Raw genomic sequence first — 12,851 nt, forward strand, 5'->3', positions numbered from 1 at the left:
TGTGGCTTGATATTTTCAACGACATAGCAACAAATTTCACGACAATAATTGTAATAATCATTTACAGTTTATTGTTAACTTTCTAATTTTCATCTTTTCAAATTACTTTGTCCTTTGTTGTCTGAGTCTGAGGATACCTCCTCACTTATCTCATTTTTCGGTTTATTAATAAGTTTCCGTTTTCTTAAATTCATGAAAGTTTTATCCTTACTGCAACATGAACTTGAAGAATCCCCCATGTTAAATCAATATCAATTCAAAATAATGAAGTATAAATAAACTAAGGAAATAAAATAAATAGTGAGTACATTTAAATTCATTAGTATACCAATAAATTTTGACCAGTGTGACTAATGGAGTGTGAAAAATACCCATTGCTAATTAGATAATTTAAATTTAACAAAAGTATTTTGTTACCTATTATAAAGTGCAAGAATAACCATGATAACCCTGATTTCCCCATATGTAATTAACTATAAGGATATAATTATTTTTAAAACATATATCATAGCCTAGTGGTTAAGCAGTACGTCTAAACACTGCTAAGGACTTCTTAGTGCACGAAGGACTTATAATATCCCACTAAGGACTAGAAGGGGTGCTGTTACATGTATTTTATTTTCATTTTTTGGTAGAGATTGATATTTAATGCATACATTCCAAATTTCATAGAAAAAGAACCACAAATAAATGAGTAATTGAACAATGTTTAGGCACGTGTCAGTGTTTCCTTGATATTGCTGAAAATCAGTGAACCGATTGACACGAGCCAACTTGCATAACAACTGAATAAACAATCAGGTCAACAATCATAATTTTTTTATTTAAAGTAATTAACAATTGTAAAGAATAATGTTAAATATGTATAATCAAATGTTTTGTTTTTATTTACTTATATCCAATTTTTTTTTTTCTTTTGTTTTATTTTTCTTCCGACAAGGTTATTTGCCATAGAAGCACAACTTTGATGTGCATCAGCTATCAAGGTAGAAAATTATGAGTAAATTCTGCAAAACTATAAAACAGAATGCTTGCTACTTGTTCCATAGTTCATACAAATTGCGATTATATAAAATTGAAAAAATCATGTGGAGTCCTTGTGGTTTATCAAACCACTAGTTTTCAACAAGTTTGATAGCTGTTTTTCAGAGGCTTCATACAGTACTTATTTTTTTTTTATCTAAAAGTAAATGAATTTTAAAAAAAAATCATTTATTAACTTTAATCAAATGAAGTTTCATTTTCAAATATTTAAAGGAGGAAAATATTTAAAAAAAAATGTTCAACTGTTTTTAGTACATTAGTCATTTAATACGAAAAATTACCAGAAAGCTCACTTTTGTCATGATTGTATATTATAATTGCTTATATATTTGTATTACATGAACTATAATGTCGGCAATAATTAAATTTGATATTCTATGCTCAAAAGCCTTTATATACGAATAATTCCCGAAACTTAAGTTGCAATGTTATGATGTGAAAATTACAACATTAGTAATATTTAATGCTTCATAATATATTTCTTAAACGACTTCTCGTCCTGAATATGCATGAAATATTTGCCACTGTGTGTTAAGCAACTAACAATCAATCGATCAAATATTGGACTGAAATATGAAATAAACAATAAAAGCAACAATTTTATCCATCACCTGTTGTCTGTCGTCTGTTTGTACAGTAAACATACTGAATTTGTTTTGTCCAGAAATATATTCCTTGAACGAGTTGAAGTATGTAAATAAATTCTTAGGGTATCTTGTGGTAGTTGAATTATTCAGTGCAATCATTTTGTGTCCGTCGTCGTCTGTGATACATATCAAATGTTGTATCCACTGTTTGCTGTTCGTCGTCTGTTGTTTGTGGCAGTCGGGCCTCTGTCTCCAAATTTTAGTCCCCACTTACGCGATGAACAATCACTGGGAGGGGGGAGGGGGTATTCTTTTTGGGACAAACATTTTTCTTAACTAAAAAAAAACACTAAACAATTTTCTATGTTTTATCATTAAGTTAAACGATGTGTACTTTAGATTTAAACTATAGATGTTGAATTAAAAAAAACATTTAAAAACAATAATAAATCTCTAAACGTTTTATGGTAAACATATTTTTTTTTTTGGACAAGATAAGGGATGGGCTTATCTCGGCCCGTTAACACAATATATAACAATAGGTATTTACTTGGAGTTTGGGCTTATTTTCGCCTTTATTCTATCAATTTAAATCTAAATTTTTGTGCCACTTCTTCTGAAACAGGAAATTCTTTCCGTCTCTAACATCTAGCCAGTGTTCGTGACTCTTCTCATAATTTCTCTGTAGATTACTTGGTCTTTTTTCTTCTCGACTTGTTTGTAGGGAGAGAATTGATCTAAATAGAAAAGTATGAATTTCTCTTCTTTTTTTCACCTAAAAAAATATAGAAAATGAAAGGAAATGGAGTAAATGTACATGGGACAAAATCGCACACAATACATAGAAAACATAGAAAATTATCAATGAACAGGGCTTTTATTCCTGTTCTTCATCTTGACAGTTGATGTAGGGTCTTCAACAAAGAATGAATCATTCATATCCTACAACAAGGTCAAGGCGGCCCCTAGCGTCGACTTAAACGGTACTATTGATAAAAATAAACCACAGTTCACCTTCTTGCTCCCCAACCGCCTCGGAGTGCCAACTTGTGCGATGTTTGTGTACGACGGTTCTCCAGTCGAAAGCACCAGGAATACAAGAAAAGTTCAGTAATTTTGAAAGACATTGGTCGCCGCTAAAATATGCGTTGAAGGTAAACATGTCGGGAACGGTCAATGAATTACATAATTTATAATTACGGGCGAGGTTTTTCAACATATATTTGTCATACATTGCCCAACAAAAGACCAATAATTTCGAAACAACAAATGATAGACAATACATATAAAACTAATCAACAAATGATAGACAGCACGGGACACATCGAAATATATGTAAGAAAACCTAGCAGTTTAAAATAGTATGAAATGGCAATATACAAAACAGATGACCAGAGGACTTCTGAGGTAAGTCTAGAGTTACTTTTTCTGCCCTTGGTCTTTTTATGGTAAATATATCTAATGTCTGGTTATTTTCTTATGCAAATAATTAATTTTTCATTTTTTAAAGATAATAGTGTCATCAATTATGTAATTTCACACGTGTCTAACGATTAACTGATTTTCGGCAATATCAAAGAATAAACTGCTTCGCTGAGCGCAGCTGGATACGCCCGCAGAGGTCCAACCCTGAACAGTTAGGGAAAAAATGGACACAATATTCAAGGTTGATACAGGTCTGAATTTGGATTGTAATTAAATATTCGACATATAGGTTTTTGAATAAATGTAGTCAAAGAACTTGAAATTGGTTATATGAATTGAATTTATATTCAATTAAACACTTCTTGCTGTTGCGCAATACTTAGTAAATCTGTTGTCAGACGAACAACAAATAAAATTCAATTAAATCTCAATGTCATATTAGAAATTTATGAAAATCAAAAGGGAGCTTACATCAATAGATATAAACAATTCACCAAAGTTTTATGAGAACTGCAGAAAGCATTTTTGAGTTTTTGTCCAAAAACTAGAAAATCCCCCTTTTATATGAATAAAACCCTGTAACTCGGAAACGTAAAATCAAAAATTTATAAAAATCGAAAGGGAGCTCATGTCAATAGATATAAACAATTCAACACAATTTCTTGCAAGTTGGTGAAATCATTCTTGATTTATTGTTCGAAAACTGGAAAATCACCCCTTTTTTTAATGAATAAAACCCCATAACTCGGAAAGGTAAAATCTAAAATTTATAAAAAACGAAAGGGAGCTCACGTCAATAGATATAAACAATTGGTTAAAGCGTTTTTGAGTTAATGTCCGACATTTTGACGACGGACGGACAGACAGACAGACGGACGGACGGACAACGGAATACCATAATACGTCCCGTAAAGGGACGTATAAAAACCAGCACGTGTCTAAACATTGTCCATTTACTCATTTATTTGTGATTCTTTTTCTATAAAAATTGGAATTTATGCATATAATATCAATCTCTACCATGATATGATTTTTTTACACGTAACAGCACCCCTTCTAGTTCTTAGTGCACTAAGGAGTCCTTAGCAGTGTTTAGACGCACCCGTGGTTAAGACAGTGAACCACAGATCCCAAGATTATATAATAATATAATTGTGTAATTATTGTAATGAGTTGCACTGTAATGCAATCTGACAGATATAGTTGTAACAGACTGTCGGAATTCTAATGGGAACCAATTGTGCCCCTTTTCATGCCGACTTGTTTCTTTTTTATTATGAGGCTGACTTCATACAGGAACTTCTTAGGAAGAAAGATTAGAAGTTAGCAATATCCTTTAACTCTACGTTCCACTATATAGATGATGTTCTCTCACTAAATAATACAACATTTGGTGACTATGTTGAACGAATCTATCCCATCGAACTAGAGATAAAGGATACTACAGATACAGTTCAGTCTGCCTCATATCTTGACTTACATCTAGAAATTGACAATGAGGGTCGGTTGAAAACAAAACTTTACGACAAAAGAATTGATTTCAGCTTCCCAATTGTGAACTTTCCATTTCTTTGTAGCAACATTCCAGCAGCGCCTGCATACGGAGTATATATCTCCCAATTGATACGATATTCCCGGGCTTGTGTTTCCTATCATGATTTCCTTGATAGAGGATTGCTGCTCACAAGAAAGCTATTAAACCAAGAGTTCCAAATGGTGAAGTTGAAATCATCCCTTCGTAAATTTTACGGACGCCATCACGAGTTGGTTGACCGTTATGGAATAACCGTTTCACAGATGATATCGGATATGTTCCTCATGTTGATTACTACAATACCCTTCCCTATTCACGAATGTGACTTACCGAATAAGACTATTTACCGGAATTGTAATAACATAAGCAACACGACGGGTGCCACATGTGGAGCAGGATCTGCTTACCCTTCCGGAGCACCTGAGATCACCCCCAGTTTTTGGTGGGGTTCGTGTTGTTTAGTCTTTAGTTTTCTATGTTGTGTCATCTGTGCTATTATTTGTCTGTTTGTCTTTTTATTTTTGGCCATGGCGTTGTCAGTTTGTTTTCTATCTATGAGTTTGACTGTTCCTCTGGTATCTTTCGTCCCTCTTTTGATGCATGTATTAAGTAGTAGAATGTGAAATCCGTTTGACACCCTCATCACTTCTAATGAGGGTGTCACAAGAAAATGGTACATCTGTAATATTGTTTTTTTCCAATTATTTGTTTAACCCCCCAAAAAGCCATGCCCCAATTTTTTTATAAAGCTCCTATTAAAAAAAATACATTTTAGGGTGGGGTGCCATATGGAACTCTTTCCAAAAATTCACACTGACAAAAGATCAGGCAATATCTTTATGTATCATTACAATAAACAGTCAGGGGACTTACTTAAATGAATGATTTCAAAATCACTGATTCAAGTAACATTTTGTCCATAAATGTTTGAAGTCAGAGTTGTCTTTGTTTAATAATCACCGATTTAACTAGTTCAAATAAATCACTAGACTAAGTAATTTAATTTTATTGTAGCTTTAAATATACAAAACAAATGATCCAGGCCAGGGACTAATAATGTTGCTTAAATTATCAGAACCAACATCTGTTTTTATAGGGTGACTGGTCATGTCAGGTAATGACCCTTGTACTAAATCTGGGATAATGACATAAAAATCACTTGTTTAAGTATCATACCTCTATTTTCTTCCAAAAAATCACTTCTTTGAGTATTATTATTTTAACAACCCCCAATAATTTCAACATCCCCCGAACAGTGAAATTTTGATTGCGAACAGTAAAATTTTATTACATAATATGTAAGATAAAACCTTGAATTTTGCAGGAAAAATACTCCCACTGCTGGAAAAAATCTTAAGAATGTATCAGTTCATTATGTAAAGCCTTCATTATAGCATTTTTTCAACAAATATAGAATTTACAGCTAAATGATTGCATCAAAGGCATATACATGATAAACCTTGCTACTTAAAAGAAGCAAAAGGTTCATTCTTTTCAATTTTACTAATAATCAGATATAAAATAAACCTATATGTTTAAAATTTTGGTAAAACTACAAAATCGCAATTTGTGATAAAATTTCGAATTTGCTACTTAAATACGTGATTTTATAAATCACGTATTTCAGCAATTCCCCTGACTGATAAAGTCGCAGGATCTCAAAATGTTCTGAGCTTATAGCCTGGAGCATTGTCAGATCCTTTTGCATGATCATTGATATGTGGTTTGAGTTATTTCCCCTTATATATTTTTTTGTCTGCTAAAATTTCATAGTCATTTCTAGTTATCAAGGAATTGATTTTTTTTTATATATTTCTGTTTTTTGAAAATAGCAGAAATACATGTACACCACACCTGAACAACAAATATATCCAGTACAAGCTTCTGATTCCAGAAGTACTCAACTCATTTTGGATGCCGAGCTAGTGTCTTGCTTTGCAATTTAGTCAATACAAATGTGGATGTACAGACTTTCTTCATCTTATAAAATGCATTTAAGCAGAAAAAATCGGCTAACCCTAAAGATCGAATGACATGGGTATTCGCATTGTTCGTACACCAAAATGAAAATAATGTTTCGTCATTTGTTGAATTTCCATTGTTTAGAACGTTTTTAACCAATCACAACGTTTTGGTGTATGCTTTTGAAAATGTTACCCAGAATGCATTAGATTCTGAAACAGGGAATTATAATCAGTCAGGGGAATTACTCAAATTAATGATTTATAAAATCACTTATTTAAGTAGAAAATTCGAAATTTTGTCACAAATTGTGATTTTGTAGTTTTACCAAAATTTTAAACATAAAGGTTTAGATTTTATCTTATTACTAGTTAAATTGGGAAAAATGAACCCTTTTCTTCTTTTAAATAGCAAGGTTTATGCCTTTGATGCAATCATTTAGCTGTATATTCTATAATAAAGGATTATACAAACTTGTATTAATGTACATTACTAAAATACAAGAGAGAAATAAAATCACATCCGACCTGATGTCTAAAATAGAATTCCAGGCAAGAAGGCGAGTGTTCCTCATACACAATTCACGAAATCAACTGGTGATGAAAGACCAAACAAGGAAATAGGATGCCTGGGAGTGGGTGCAAGGATGGGATGGGCAGCAATGAATAATGAAATAAATAATCAATAATGTACTTAAATATATTTTTGAAAGCATAATTCTTCTATAAACTCTTATAGTTCACAGTAAATAATTTTTTTGCGAATTATCTTTAAAAATATCTTTGAAAGCATAATTCTTCTATTAACACTTATAGTTCACAGTAAATAATTTTTTGGCAAAGTATCTTTAAATATATATAGGGAAGGTGAATTCTTATAGTTTACAGTAAATCATTTTTTTTTTTTGCAAATTATCCTAAAAAATATATAGATGAATTTTTCTCATCCCTATAAAAATACTAAATTTAAAATCAGAACACAAAAGACTTTTAACTTCCAAATGTAAAAATTCATAAAAAACTTTAAACTTCGTGATGTAAATAGTGTATATAATGTTCTTTTCTGTTGTGATTTTTAATTTTTATTATGTTGTATATTTTTGGTGGTGGAACTGTTCGACATACGAAAGTATGGTTACCTTATAAAGGGTGTAAAGATCCAGAGAAGTTAATGTAATATTATTTATTAATCAATGTTTAAAAGTCACCAATATGTGCTATAAATAAAATTTCAGGTGTCATTCAGTCATTCAACATGTTTAATTCAGAAAATGAGGCGTCATTCTGTCTTTTGAGCTATCAAAAAAGTCTGCTTTGCTCTACGCATGAGATTGAATATGCTCATACTGATATTACTGTATTAACAAAATTAAGCCTAGTCCAAATAATCATGACGTCTTGAAAGGCTAGTTTAATTTATCGGTTGTCCCACTGTCTATATCATTCTGCTCAGCTCTTAATACAATTGCATATCACGGCTTTGTGACGTCAAATACGTTGACCCGGCCTTAATAACTTTGACCCGGACATATCAGCGACGTCATAATGTTTGAACCGACGTTGATAAGTATGACCTGAACTTATCAAGTCATCTTCCGGTTTGCTGGTGAAACAAAGAAAACAATTCCAAAAGACACAAATACAAGCCGATAAATCGATTATCAGGTTAACTGCATATTGAGATTGTAAAATAACAGCTGATCGACACAATATGAAGGCTTTTTGATCTTGTTCGCTGCGCTCACTCGACAAAAACCGTCATATTGTGACTCACAGCTGATATTTTACAATATCAATATGCAGACAACCTGATAATCGGTACTTACGCCGTCAATGGAAGGCTTCACAGAAAAAAAAAATAGCCTTTCAAGACGTCATAATTAATTTCATGAATTCGGACTTAATTTACCCGTTAATAAAAAGAAAAGGTTGCTTATGATCACTATCTCAAGTCAAAGGCGTGAAATTATAAAATCTATGTCATCATTTTATAGATTTTAAAAGTGTAATATACTTTTATCAGGTGTTGATTTACATTTACTTTGATAAGTTTGAAGACTGAAACCAGTCCAAATAATTTGAAAGGCTTTTTTTATTGTTGTCAAAGGTGGCCGATTTTAGTGAACTGTTAATTCCTACCATTTAAACAACCATAAAATAAAAACTTTATTCTAACCAAAGAAAATATAAAAACATTTTTTAGGTGACCGATTTTAACTTTTATAGTCCAGGATAAAAATGGCCGATCTTTCAAAACACTTGTGCTTTGATCATCTTACAACGCCGTGTTAATATTCACGCTAACTTGTTCGAACCAATCTGACTTCTGTTATTGGCCTTTTAGCTATGAAACCAAAAAGTACTAGACAAGGTCTTCTTCTCTGGCTTTGTATGTTAAAATAGATCATTAGCACAGTGTATATTAAACATATGATGAAAAATTTTGTCCTGTATTTCTTTTAGTTGTAATCTCTATCCTGCCTTTTTATTTTTCACTCTATTCGGTCCTGTCTTTTTTTTCATAAGTTTATCCTGATTTTTTTTACATAAATTGTCATCCTGACTTTTTTTTGGCCAAGTTGCTCATCCTGCCTTTTTTTTAACTCAAAACTCCTGTCCTGCCTTTTTTCAAATTTCATCCTAGCCCCCCACCCCCCCCCCCATAAAAATTAAATGGTAGCTCCCTAAATGTTGAAAGGGTTTTAATTTTGTCACAAAGATTTGTGATGTTCACAATTATGTTGTTGTCTAAATTGATTGATTGCCTATTGGTGTTTAACGTCATCTATATCTTCTGGACAGCACATCTCAATTTATTATTATTATCTAACTGTAAATAAAGTATATGCATATGATCATATAAATGTAAGCCTCTAATCTTTGTCAAACCTCAAATCTGTGATCTTTCCGATCTGTATCAATTTAATCTGTATTGCGTCATATAGACGTCACAGGTATTATATGTTCTTTCTTTTCTCATATTTCTGTCCCTTTCAACTGGCTTCAGAATTATCAAAACGTCATGGAGAAAGATTTATGTTATCTAAGATATCAATACGACATTTATATTCGATTTAAATCGATATCAGTAGTTAAAGTGTGTTCAACTATGAACATCGGAGCTTACAATTTATCGCAATAAAAAATGTAACAAAACTCATACTTAAATCAAAGAAATAGTAGTGAAAGCATACGGTCAGAATATCAAAAAACTTATTCTTTTCTAAACATAAATACATTAGTCATCAACGCTTTTTGGAGGTTCATCAAATACGCTAGAAACGAAGCATTGAAGGCAAAATAGTAAAATATATTCGAGTACTCAAAGATTGTTGTGTCTTTTATCTTTTTGTCTTTTTGTTTAATTGTTATTATTGTATGTAGTGCCGACCGTGCGTTCCAAGTCATTTTCAACTGATTTTGTCATTTTGTTGTGTTGTCACAAACGACAACGATCCCAGGTTAGGGGAGCTGTACTTTGCATGAGTTATGTGCTTATTGACACAGAGATATGTGTCGCGTTTTGCTATTTTGGAGGTATAATGCAAATGTTGAAATCAAAATGGCAATATTTAAACAAGTGCACTATGAAATGATTCAAGGCCAATGAACCATGCATATGACAGAAGAGGGTGTCAAATAATTTCCATAGAAATGAGATGTGCCAATGATAATTCATTTGCATACCAAAGATCATTGACCTACCACTAAAAGTTCCCCTTAAATCGACCTTATCACAAACTAATAATGTAAACTAAGCAAAAGTTTTAAAGTCAACAGACAATGACTAAGGGGGAAGGGTAAAAAAAATTTCCATGGAAACGAAATGTGCTAAGGCTCATACAAATGCATACCAAATATCACTGACCTACCACTAATGGTTCCCCATAACTCGACCTAATACATTGGTGACGCCGCCGCCTGAAATAGCACGCTTAAGTCCCGATTTTTTGACGTTGTCGACTCAAAACATAGACACAAAATTGAAAAAACCAAGGGCAACGCATTGGAGTTTCAAGCCGTCACGGAACAAAAATCTGCGGAAAGTCACACATTTAGGTGTCATGACGTCACGGAACACAGACCTGAGGAAAGGACACAGAATTGAAGATGTGTATAGATTTGACTCTTACATATATGAAGTAATAATACATACAACTCTTTTCAAATAATAGTCTAGTTCTATATTTAATTTCTGTCTTTATTTTAAATATCTCATAAATAAAGAAAACAACACGTTATAAATTGCATGCGTCCGAAATCATTTTTTCATCTCCCATAAGTAAAATAAAAAGAGAGTTGTTATTAAGCTGTAAAATATTTCTCCAATTATTTTTTTGTGTTTATTTTCAGGCCTTCATTATTTTAAATCAATGAGTGTATCTCCCTAGTACATAGCTCTGATTCCTGGTCCGGGTTAGACTGTACTATTGGTCCATGTTGTTTTAATCATCTCATCTAAATTTATATTAGGTTTTGGATTTTCAAATATGTTGGCATCGATCATCTCTAAAAAGACATTAATTGTCGAAATGAACATCTGGTGAAAAAAAATTGGTACCATTTAAGTTATTACAATTTTTTTAAATATCTACACTTAAGAATATGATAAACGGCACGACTTTAGATTGCCAATTGTTAACAATTTTTCACAAAGTTGTAATGATCCTGTAGCTCCTTGCTCCTTCCTTTTGAATATTCATTTCAGTTTGGTCAATTTTGCTGCAGAAATTTTGTTTTCAAATTTCATCGAATATAATTCATTATTTGACAATATTTAATTGTAGAGGAATAACTATCATAAATTGGTCAAAGTTTTACTAATTGCATAACCAAAAAATTTAGATTTATAATTAATATAACGTTACAGTACCCAAATTGCACCGAGTACCCAAATTGCACCTATTCAACAAAAATAGCTGCGGAAATCTTACAAGTTTTCTTTGAGGCTAAATAATTTGTTTTTTCATGATTTGACATTATACACGTCTTTCAACATAGGGAAACATATTTAGATATACACAAAAGGTTCACAGTATATATCAACAGATGAAGCATTCACTGGAAAAAGTAAAATCTACGGAAACATCGCCATGCGACGTTCACAAAAAGTCATCTTTTAAAAATGAGCAAATAAAATATGTTACAAGCATCCATTTCTTTAAAAATGAATAGTAAGCATGGACTACTGTCAAATTGTTCTAAATATTTGAAGAAATAAAACGTAACGTCTATTATTCGGTTTTTAAGAATGTGAATTTAAGCATGGATGCAATTTGGGTACTCCTCATTACAGAATCATGGATCGTTTGGAGGTCGGTTCAAAATTGAAATGGTATAACTATATAATAAATAAGGATACATCTACAAAATAAACACAGAATGGAAACTTTTGTCTGGATCATAAAAAAACGTAGGTGAAAAAACTGGCAAAATAGATGCAATTTGGGTACCCTCACGTTAGATGCATAATTTCGAAAGCAGGAATTTATAATTTCTTTATAGAAACTAATATAGGTTAATTACAATATCGATCCTTAAATCCTTGTAACACATTTATGAGGAGCTAATCCTCGAGTTGACAGAGTTTAAAAAAAAAGATCACAGAAAAATATGTGTTTGAGAGATTTTGCATTTTTACTTTCATTTCATCAAAAAGCAAATCCAATGCCATTTCTTCCGGAGAACGATGTATATCATATCTCCCTCAGACATCGTTAGTTTAAAATGATTTCAGCTTTTCTTTACATGTCCCATTTAATCAAATAACTCATAAAGTATCTATATTCATCTGTGACGTTTGGAAAGTTCCTGATGACAATAAATCCCGAAAAACACTTTAGACGCTCGAAATATTTACCACTTTTATTTGTTGTTCTTAACTGAACATGCTGAAACCACCATAATTTTGCCATGAGTAATAGAAGACTGATCTGTAATTTTATTTTGTTTAATGCAGAATTGTCTAAAAGTCAATTCAAACATGTTACTAGTAAGCCCTTGTCTCCTTCACAATGCTCACAGAGAAGATGTTTCATACCCTGAAATATCTCGCCTGCATCACCGATTGATATTCACTTTTATGTTGAGTCACATTAAGATAAGGGTCTAAATTAAAGTAAGAGGCGGAAGATACCAAAACGGACATTCAAAACTCATTCACCATACTGACAACGCCATGCCATAAAGAATAAAACAACGAAAAGATAAACAAGGCCACAAAACACTACAAAAGCCCCTCATGGGAGTGTCCAAGTAATCACATAATCACAAATTTGTTGCCAATATAATCACATACTC

General features: G+C 32.0%; 3 protein-coding genes across 3 annotated transcripts in view; 1 reads left to right on the top strand and 2 right to left on the bottom strand.

Annotated features, from left to right (window-relative positions):
• LOC127712220 (beta-glucuronidase-like) overlaps positions 1 to 12,851 on the bottom strand; it is a 988,629-nt gene that overhangs the window by 825,414 nt on the left and 150,364 nt on the right. The window lies entirely within an intron of this gene.
• The window catches only part of LOC127712224 (ornithine decarboxylase-like), a 787,891-nt gene that overhangs the window by 597,166 nt on the left and 177,874 nt on the right, over positions 1 to 12,851 (top strand). The gene's annotated exons all lie outside the window — the stretch shown is intronic.
• The window catches only part of LOC127712221 (uncharacterized), a 209,635-nt gene that overhangs the window by 14,674 nt on the left and 182,110 nt on the right, over positions 1 to 12,851 (bottom strand). The gene's annotated exons all lie outside the window — the stretch shown is intronic.

The sequence above is a fragment of the Mytilus californianus genome, unplaced genomic scaffold, assembly GCF_021869535.1.
Source record: "Mytilus californianus isolate M0D057914Y unplaced genomic scaffold, xbMytCali1.0.p SCAF_8, whole genome shotgun sequence".
In the NCBI taxonomy this organism is placed as follows: Eukaryota; Metazoa; Mollusca; class Bivalvia; order Mytilida; family Mytilidae; genus Mytilus; species Mytilus californianus.